The sequence below is a fragment of the Neomonachus schauinslandi genome, chromosome 5 (assembly GCF_002201575.2).
Source record: "Neomonachus schauinslandi chromosome 5, ASM220157v2, whole genome shotgun sequence".
Lineage (NCBI taxonomy): Eukaryota > Metazoa > Chordata > Mammalia > Carnivora > Phocidae > Neomonachus > Neomonachus schauinslandi.
Window position 1 is genome coordinate 160512293 of NC_058407.1, and position 10312 is coordinate 160522604.

At 41.8% G+C, this 10312-nt stretch overlaps 1 non-coding gene across 1 annotated transcript; it reads left to right on the forward strand.

Annotated features, from left to right (window-relative positions):
- Window positions 1–3829: 3829 nt before the first annotated feature.
- Window positions 3830–3936, forward strand: LOC123324929. The gene has a single exon (XR_006540107.1). It is a non-coding gene; the product is annotated as a U6 spliceosomal RNA (small nuclear RNA).
- Window positions 3937–10312: the final 6376 nt, after the last annotated feature.

The window sequence follows — 10312 nt, forward strand, 5'->3', positions numbered from 1 at the left end:
GATACTAGCTCTTTGTCTGATATGTCATTTGCAAATATCTTCTCCCATTCTGTCAGTTGTCTTTGGTTTTGTTGACTGTTTCTTTTGCTGTGCAAAAGCTTTTTATCTTGATGAAGTCTCAATTGTTCATTTTTGCCCTTGCTTCCCTTGCCTTTGGCGATGTTTCTAGGAAGAAGTTGCTGTGGCTGAGGTCGAAGAGGTTGCTGCCTGTGTTCTCCTTTAGGATTTTGATGGACTCCCATCTCACATTTAGGTCTTTCAACCATTTTGAGTCTATTTTTGTGTGTGGTGTAAGGAAATGGTCCAGTTTCATTCTTCTGCATGTGGCTCTCCAATTTTCCCAACACCATTTGTTGAAGAGACTGTCTTTGTTCCATTGGACATTCTTTCCTGCTTTGTCATAGATTAGTTGACCATAGAGTTGAGGGTCCATTTCTGGGCTCTCTATTCTGTTCCATTGATCGATGTGTCTGTTTTTGTGCCAGTACCATACTGTCTTGATGATGACAGCTTTATAATAGAGCTGGAAGTCCGGAATTGTGATGCCGCCAGCTTTGCTTTCTTTTTCAACTTTCCTCTGGCTATTTGGGGTCTTTTCTGGTTCCATAAAAATTTTAGGATTATTTGTTCCATTTCTTTGAAAAAAGTAGATGGTGTTTTGATAGGGATTGCATTGAATGTGTAGATTGCTCTAGGTAGCATTGACATCTTCACAATATTTGTTCTTCCAATCCATGAGCATGGAACGTTTTTCCATTTCTTTGTGTCTTCCTCAATTTCTTTCGTGAGTATTGTATAGTTTTCTGAGTAGAGATCCTTTGCCTCTTTGGTTAGATTTATTCCTAGGTATCTTATGGTTTTGGGTACAATTGTAAATGGGATCGACTCCTTAATTTCTCTTTCTTTGGTCTTGTTGTTGGTTTATAGGAATGCCATTGATTTCTGTGCATTGATTTTATATCCTGCCACTTGACTGAATTCCTGTATGAGTTCTAGCAATTTTGGGGTGGAGTCTTTTGGGTTTTCCACATGAAGTATCATATCATGTGCAGAGTGAGTTTGACTTCTTCTTTGACGATTTGGATGCATTTTATTTCTTTTTGTTGTCTGATTGCTGTGGTCACGACTTCGAATACTATGTTGAATAGCAGTGGTGATAGTGGACATCCTTGCCGTGTTCCTGACCTTAAGGGGAAAGCTCTCAGTTTTTCCCCATTGAGAATGATATTTGCTTTGGGTTTTTCATAGATGGCTTTTATGATATTGAGGTACATACCCTCTATCCCTATACTCTGAAGAGTTTTGATCAAGAAAGGATGCTGTACTTTGTCAAATGCTTTTTCTGCATCTATTGAGAGGATCATATGATTCTTGGTCTTTCTTTTGTTATTGTATTGTATCACGTTGATTGATTTGCAGATGTTGAACCAACCTTGCAGCCTAGGGATAAATCTCACCTGGTCGTGGTGAATAATCTTTTTAATGTGCTGTTGTATCCTATTGGCTAATATTTTGGTGAGAATTTTTGCATCCATGTTCATCAAGGATATTGGTCTGTAATTCTCCTTTTTGATAGGGTGTTTGTCTGGTTTGGGGATCAAGGTAATGCTGGCCTCATGAGTTTGGAAGTTTTCCTTCCATTTCTATTTTTTGGAACAGTTTCATAAGAATAGATATTAATTCTTCTTGAAATGTTTGGTAGAATTCCCCCGGGAAGCCATCTGGCCCTGGGCTTTTATTTGTTGAGAGATTTTTGATGGCTGCTTCAATTTCCTTAGTGGTTATAGGTCTGTTCAGGTTTTCTATTTCTTCCTGGTTCAGTTTTGGTAGTTGATACATCTCTAGGAATGCATCCATTTCTTCCAGGTTATCTAATTTGCTGGCATATAGTTGCTCATAATATGTTCTTATAATTGTTTGTATTTCTTTGGTGTTGGTTGTGATCTCCTCTTTCATTCATGATTTTGTTGATTTGGGTCATTTCTCTTTTCTTTTTGATAAGTCTGGCCAGGGGTTTATCAATCTTGTTAATTCTTTCAAAGAACCAGCTCCTTGTTTCGTTGATCTGTTCTGTTCTTTTGGTTTCTATTTCATTGATTTCTGCTCTGATCTTTATTATTTCTCTTCTCCTGCTGGGCTTAGGCTTTATTTGCTGTTCTTTCTCCAGCTCCTTTAGGTGTAGGGTTAGGTTGTGTACTTGAGACCTTTCTTGTTTCTTGAGAAAGGCTTGTATTGCTATATACTTTCCTCTTAGGACTGCCTTTGCTGCATCCCAAAGATTTTGAACAGTTGTGTTTTCATTTTCATTTGTTTCCATGAATTTTAAAAATTCTTCTTTAATTTCCTGGTTGACCCATTCATTCTTTAGTAGGATGCTCTTTAGCCTCCATGTGTTTGAGTTCTTTCCGACTTTCCTCTTGTGATTGAGTTCTAGTTTCAAAGCATTGTGGTCTGAAAATAGGCAGGGAATGATCCCAATATTTTGGTACCAGTTAAGACCTGATTTGTGACCTAGGATGTGATCTATTCTGGAGAATGTTCCATGTGCACTAGAGAAGAATGTGTATTCTGTTGCTTTGGGATGGAATGTTCTGAATATATCTGTCAAGTCCATTTGGTCCAGTGTGTCATTTAAAGTCTTTATTTCCTTGTTGATCTTTTGCTTAGATGATCTGTCCATTTCAGCGACAGGGGTGTAAAAGTCCCCCACTATTATTGTATTGTTGTCGATGTGTTTCTTTGCTTTTGTTATTAATTGGCTTACATAATTGGCTGCTCCCATGTTAGGGGCATAGATATTTACAATTGTTAGATCTTCTTGTTGGATAGACCCTTTAAGTAGGATATAGTGTCCTTCCTCATCTCTTATTACAGTCTTTGGTTTAAAATCTAATTTGTCTGATATAAGGATTGCCTCCCCAGCTTTCTTTTGTTGTGCATTAGCATGGTAAATGGTTTTCCACGCCCTCACTTTCAATCTGGGGGTGTCTTTGGGTCTAAAATGAGTCTCTTTCAGACAGCATATCGAAGGGTCTTGTTTTTTTATCCAATCTGATAGCCTGTGTCTTTTGATTGGGGCAGTTAGCCCATTTACATTCAGGGTAACTATTGAAAGATAGGAATTTAGTGCCATTGTATTGTCTGTAAGGTCACTGTTACTGTATATTGTCTGCTTTCCTTTCCTCTCTATGCTGCTTTTAGGCTCTCTCTTTGCTCAGAGGACCCCTTTCAATATTTCTTGTAGGATTGGTTTTGTGTTTGCAAATTCCTTTAGTTTTCTTTGTCCTGGAAGCTTTTGTCTCTCCTTCTATTTTCAATGACAGCCTAGCTTGATATAGTATTCTTGGCTGCATATTTTTCTCATTTAGTGCTCTGAATATATCATGCCAGTCCTTTCTGGCCTGCCAGGTCTCTGTGGATAGGTCTGTTGCCAATCTGATGTTTCATTGTAGGTTACAGATCTCTTCTCCCAGCTGCTTTCAGGATTTTCTCTTTGTCTCTGAGACTCGTCAGTTTTACTATTAGATGTTAGGGTGTTGACCTAACTTTATTGATTTTGAGAGGGGTTCTCTGTGCCTCCTGGATTTTGATGCCTGTTTCCTTCCCCAACTTAGGGAAGTTCTCTGCTGTAATTTGCTCCAGTATACCATCTGCCCCTCTCTCTCTTTCTTCTTCTTCTGGGATCCCAATTATTCTAATGTTGTTTCATCTTATGGTATCGCTTATCTCTCGAATTCTGCCGTCATGATCCAGTAGTTGTTTATCTCTCTTTTTCTCAGCTTCTTTGTTTTCCATCATTTGGTCTCCTATTTCACAAATTCTGTCTTCTGTGTTCACTTCGGCAGCACATATACTAAAATTGGAATGATACAGAGAAGATTAGTATGGCCCCTGCGCAAGGATGACACGCAAATTCGTGAAGCATTCCATATTTAAAAAAAAAAAAATTCTGTCTTCTTCCTCATTTATCCTAGCAGTTAGAGCCCCCATTTTTTAGTGTACCTCATTAATAGCCTTTTTGATTTTGACTTGGTTAGATTTTAGTTCTTTTATTTCTCCAGAAAGGGTTTCTCTAATAACTTCCATGCTTTTTTCAAGCCCAGCTAGTATCTTGACATCTTACTAATGTCCGTATTGAGTAGGTCCCTGGCAGTCGGTACTGCCTCTTGTTCTTTTTGTTGAGGTGATTTTTTCCATCTTGTCATTTTGTCCAGAGGAGAATAAATGAATGAGAGAACAAAATGCTAACAGGGTAACAATGTCCCCAGAAAATATACTCTAAACAAATCAGAAAAGACCTGAAGCCAGGGTAAAAGAAAGGGAAAGAAAGAAAAAAGAAAAAGAAAAAGATAAAAACAAAAACAGAACAAAACAAAAAAACCAATATGATCAACTCTGAACAGGCTGGTGCAAAGATCAGTGCCACATACTAGATTTTGGGCATATTTTGGTTTGTTAGAAGAAAGTGCCTCCCAAAATTTTAAAGAAAGAAAAACTTATATATATACAAAAAGAAGGATAAATATGATGAAGGGATGGAATATGACTGTAAAGATGAAAACTGTAGGGCGCCTGGGTGGCTCAGTTGGTTAAGCGACTGCCTTTGGCTCAGGTCATGATCCTGGAGTCCCAGGATCGAGTCCCACGTCGGGCTCCCTGCTCAGCAGGGAGTTTGCCTCTCTCTCTGACCCTCCCCCCTCTCATGCTCTCTATCTCATTCTCTCTCAAATAAATAAATAAAATCTTTTTTAAAAAAAGATGAAAACTGTAAAAGATTTTCTAAAAGGAACTGATAAGAAGTTGGTTGAAAGAAGAGGATTAAAAGAAAAGGGAGAGAATGTGATCAGGCAGGAGAGCAGAACAAAACCATACACTAGAGATTTAGGGTATATTTTGATCTGTTAAAAGAAAGTGTATCTCAAAATTTTAAAGAGAGAACAACTTATATATACATACCAAAAATAAGGGTAACTACTATGAAGGGATAGAATATGACTCTAGAAATGAAAAATAAAAAAGATTTTTTAAAAAAGGGATTGATAAGATGTTGGTTGAAAAAGGGAAAAAGAAAAAAAAAGACAGTTAAAAAAATTAACTTTGAAAGACTAAAGAATCATGGTAAAAAAGACATGAATTCTATGTGCAGAATTCCCCTAGCGCTGGAGTCCTGCCATTCTCATTGATTGGTAAACTTGGTCTTGGCTGGCTGTTCTTGCTGATCTTCTGGGGGAAGGGCCTGTTGCCGTGGTTCCCAAATGTCTTTGCCGGAGGCGGACTCGCCCCGCCCTTGCCGGTCCAGGTTAAGTAATCTGCTTGGTTTGTTCTCAGGAGCTTTTGTTCCCTGCAAGCTTTCCGAATAGCTTTGGAGGATGAGAGTGAAAATGGCAGCCTCCCAATCTCCGACCCAGAGGAGCCGAGAACTCGGGGCCCTGCTCCTCAGTGTGTCACCAGAGAAAAGCAGTCAGTCACTCCCGTCTCCCCGGTCTCCGGCGCACTCCGTGCTCACCCAGCCTGTGAGGGAGCGTTTCTATCTCTGGCACCCGACCTGGTTTGGATTCTCCAAACCCAGCAGATCCCTGCAGTGTGCTCCCGCGCCACTCCTCCCGGGAGACGAAAGGGAGTCTCCCTGGATCGGTCGCTTGTTGGGTCCCTGCTGGAGAAGCAGTGGCCCGACTGTGCTGTGGATCATGGTTTATGGCAACCCTGAGCTGAGAGCCCACTCCTCGGCTCCATCTAGGCAGCCAGCTTCCCCGCTCCCATACCTGGGAGCTCTGCCACACTCAGGCACCCCGGTCTTTCTGTGACCCCAAGGGTCCTGAGATCACACTGTCCCGCGAGGGTTCCACCCCCCCACTTAGCCACTGGAGTGACGTCCCTCAGCGGAGCAGACTTCTAAAAGTTCCGATTTTGTGCTCTTCCGCTCTATCACCTGTCTATCCTCCCGAATATCACCTCAGATTCACTTCTCCACACAGCCTACCTTCCAGAAAGTAGTCGCTTTTCTGTTCAGAGAGTTGTTGTTGTCGATCTCCTGTTGAGTTCGTAGGTGTTCAGAATATTTTGATCCCTATCCAGCTATATTCCTGGGACCAGAGGAAATCCAGGTCTCCTACTCCTCCGCCATCTTGCTCCACCCCCTGAAGAGTTTAAATCAGGAAAGGATGCTGTAGTTTGTCAAATTCTTTTTCTGCATCAATTGAGAGGACCATATGGTTCTTCTCTCTCCTCTTATTAATGTGTTCTATCAAATTGTGTGATTTGAGAATGTTGAACCCCTTTGTATCCCAGGGATAAATCCCACTTGGTCGTGGTGGATGATCCTTTTAATGTATTGTTGGATCCTATTAGCTAGGATTTGTTGAGGATTTTGGAATCCATATATATCAAGGATATCAGTCTGAAATTCTCCTTTTTGATGGTGTCTTTGCCTGGTTTGGCGACTGAGGTAATGCTGGCCTCATAGAATGAGTCTGGAAGCTTTCCTTCTGTTTCTATTTTTTAAAACAGCTTCAGTAGAATAGGTATTATTTCTTCTTTGAATGTTTGGTAGAATTCCCCAGGGAATCCATCAGGCCCTGGACTCTTGTTTTTCGGAGGTTTTTGATCACTGCTTCAGTGTCATTACTGGTTATTGGTCTATTCAAGTTGTCAATTTCTTTCTGTTTCAGTCTCAGTCGTTTATAGGATTCTAGGAAAGCACCCATTTCATCCATGTTGCTCCATTTGTTGGCATACAGTCGTTGATAAAAATTTCTTTCCATAAAATTTTATTATGTTATGTTAGTCACCATACAATACATCATTAGTTTTTGATGTGGTGATCCACGATCCATTGTTTTCGTATAACACCAGGTGCTCCAAGCAGTATGTGCCCTCTTGAATACCCATCACTGGGCTAACAAATCCCCCCACCCTCCTCCCTTCTAAAATCCTGTTTGTTTCTCAGAGTCCATAGTCTCTCATGGTTCATCTCCCCCTCCGATTCCCCCCCCTTCATTTTTCCCTTCCTTCTCCTAATGTCCTCCATGCTATTCCTTATGTTCCACAAATAAGTGAAACCATATGATAATTTTCTTTCTCTGTTTGACTTATTTCACTTAGCATAATCTCCTCCAGTCCCATCCATGTTGATGTAAAAGTTGGGTATTCATCCTTTCTGATGGCTGAGTAATATTCCATTGTATATATGGACCACATCTTCTTTATCCATTCATCTGTTGAAGGGCATCTCGGCTGTTTCCACAGTTTGGTTATTGCAGACATTGCTGCTATGAACATTGGGGTGCATATGGCCCTTCTTTTCACTACATCTGTGTCTTTGCGGTATATGCCCAGGAGTGCAGTTCCTGGGTCATAGGTTAGCTCTATTTTTAATTTTTTGAGGAACCGCCACACTGTTTTCCAAATTGACTGTACCAACTTGCATTCCCACCAACAGTATAAGAGGATTCCCCTTTCTGCACAACCTTTCCAACATTTGTTGTTTCTTTCCCTGTCCATTTTTACCATTCTAACTGGTGTAAGGTGGTATCTCAATGTGGTTTTGATTTGGATTTCCCTGATGGCTAATGATAATGAACATTTTTTCATGTGTCTCTTAGCCATTTGTATGTTCTTCAGAGAAGTGTCTGTTCATATCTTCTGCCCAAGTTTTGACTTGATTATTTGTTTTTTGGGTGTTGAGTTTGAGAAGGTCTTTATAGATCTTGGATACCGGCCCTTTATCTGTCATGTCATTTGCAAATATCTTCTCCCATTCTGTGGGTTGCCTCTTTGTTTTGTTGACTATTTCCTTTGCTGTGCAGAAGCTTTTTATCTTGATGAGTTCCCAAATTTTCATTTTTGCTTTGGTTTCACTAGCTTTTGGGGATGTATCTTAAAAGAAGTTACTGTGGCCAATGTCAAAGAGGTTACTGCGTATGTTCTTCTCTAGGATTTTGATGGATTCCTGTCTTACATTGAGGTCTTTCACCCACTTTGAGTTTATGTTTGTGAATGGTGTTAGAGAATGATCGAGTTTCATTCTTCTGCATGTGGCTGTCCAATATTCCCCGCAGCATTTATTGAAGAGATTGTCTTTTTTCCATTGCATATTTTTTCCTGCTTTGTCAAAGATTATTTGACCATAGTGTTGAGGGTTGATATCTGGGTTCTCTATTCTGCTCCATTGGTCTATATGTCTGTTTTTGTGCCAGTACCATGCTGTCTTGGTGATCACAGCTTTGTAATACAGCTTGAAATCAGACAACGTGATGCCCCCAGGTTGGTTTTTCTTTTTCACCATTTCCTTGGTGATTCGGGTCTTTTCTGATTCCATACAAATCTTAGGATTATTTGTTCCAGCACTTTGAAAAATGTAATTGGAATTTTAATCGGGATGGCATTGAAAGTATAGATTGCTCTGGGTAACATAGACATTTTAACAATGTTTATTCTTCCGATCCATGAGCATGGAATGTTTTTCCATCTTTTTGTGTCTTCTTCAATTTCTTTCATGAGCCTGCCATGCTGTTACTCAGGCAATCCTGTTTGGGCAGAGATGCCTGCCCCCTGTGGTGGGGGATGGTCTCTGTGGGAACCAGTTTTTTGGGGCTTTTGTTCTCTGGCAGCTTTCCCTGGCAGCTCTGAGTCTCTTCTGAGAGTCAGAGCAGAAGAGATCATTTCCCACCCTCTGCCTCAGAGCAGAGAGATTGCAGTCTGTTCTTCAGTGAGCTCTCCAGGCCACACTATCTCTTTTTCTGTCTGTGCTGCTATAAACTGCAGCCTCCTGGGTTGTGCACCCCTCAGCAGCACTTCCAGTCCTTGCCTCCCGGTCAGGCATGTCTTGGCCCTTTGTGCTTCTAAAACCACCAGCCGCCCCCATTTCGCATGCACATCCCAGCTGCTCTGGGTTTCAGTCTGGGGGGCTGCCCTAAAGTACTTTCCCAGTCGCTACTGGTCTCCAAGTCTGTGCCCCATCCCCAGTGTGGGAGACTATCGCTCACTGGCGGTGTAGGATCCCGACTGCTCAGCTCCCTCCCCCTTCCATTTTTCTTTGGATATGTGCCACCAGAATCACAGCTCCCAGCCTCATACCTCGAAACAAATCGCCTGCAATATTCTGTTTGTAGAGATCCAGATATATCTTCTTATATCTCAGGCTGATTTCGCGGGTGTTCAGAGTGATCTGGTAGATATCCAGCTCAATTCTGGGGACCAGTTGGAATAGGGTCCCCTACTCCTCTGTCATCTTTTCCTCCTGCCTCATTTTGTGTTTAAAGTTATTTGCTTTTAATGGGTACAAAGACATTTTTTCATTTTTTGAAATAGGAGTTAAAGAAAATTCGGGCCAGATGAGTCTCCTTTCTCTCAGAGGTTCTAAACCAGCTATCAAGCAGCTCTTAGGAGGTAGCAGAGAGTGGGCACTCCATAATCTGATGCAGTTAGGTTTGAATCCCAATCTGCCACTTCCTGCTGTGTGTCCTTGAGTAATTATGTAATTTCTCTGTCAGGAAAATAGAAACCCACAGGCTATTTTACCAGAGAGAATTTAAGACCGGGAATTGGAGGACTGTAAAAGCCAGAAGGCAACGCAGAGTCGGAGTCTACTTTTTATTTTTTTATTTTATTTATTTATTTATTTATTTTAAGATTTTATTTATTTATCTGAGACAGAGAGAATGAGAGAGACAGAGAGCACATGAGAGGGGGGGAAGGTCAGAGGGAGAAGCAGGCTCCCTGCCAAGCAGGGAGCCCGATGTGGGACTCGATCCAGGGACTCCAGGATCATGACCTGAGCTGAAGGCAGTCGCTTAACCAACTGAGCCACCCAGGCGCCCCGGGAGTCTACTTTTTAAAACAACACTCTCACTTATCTATTCCCGTCCCCCCAACACTTCTATCTGAAGTGGAGTTCTGCCTCTCTCCAGGCTCACATTCATGCAGTGGGGACTCTGCAGCAATCTGCTTCATCCCTTCCACTTATATGCAGCCTGGTTTCTGAGGCCCCAGAGGGGTCCCAAGTCACCCTGGGTACCAGCTGGGTCTCATGGGCTGGGGGAGAGTGGTCTTCTGGGAAAGCCTGGCCATGAAAAAGGAAGCCAGATCTACAGAGGTGGTGGTGGTGGGAGAGTATGGGGGATTTTCCCCAAGGGCATCTTTGGCCTCCTGCCCCTGCCTCTGTTCTATGATTAACCAAGAACTTCCTGACTGTGCCCCTCCTTCTATTACTTCAAGGCCCTGAGTCAGTATTTTAACTTTCTCCCAGGGCACTGAGTGCCCTTCAGTGCTCTACTGCTCAGCTCTTCACTTCTCCTTCAGTGCATGCTCAGTG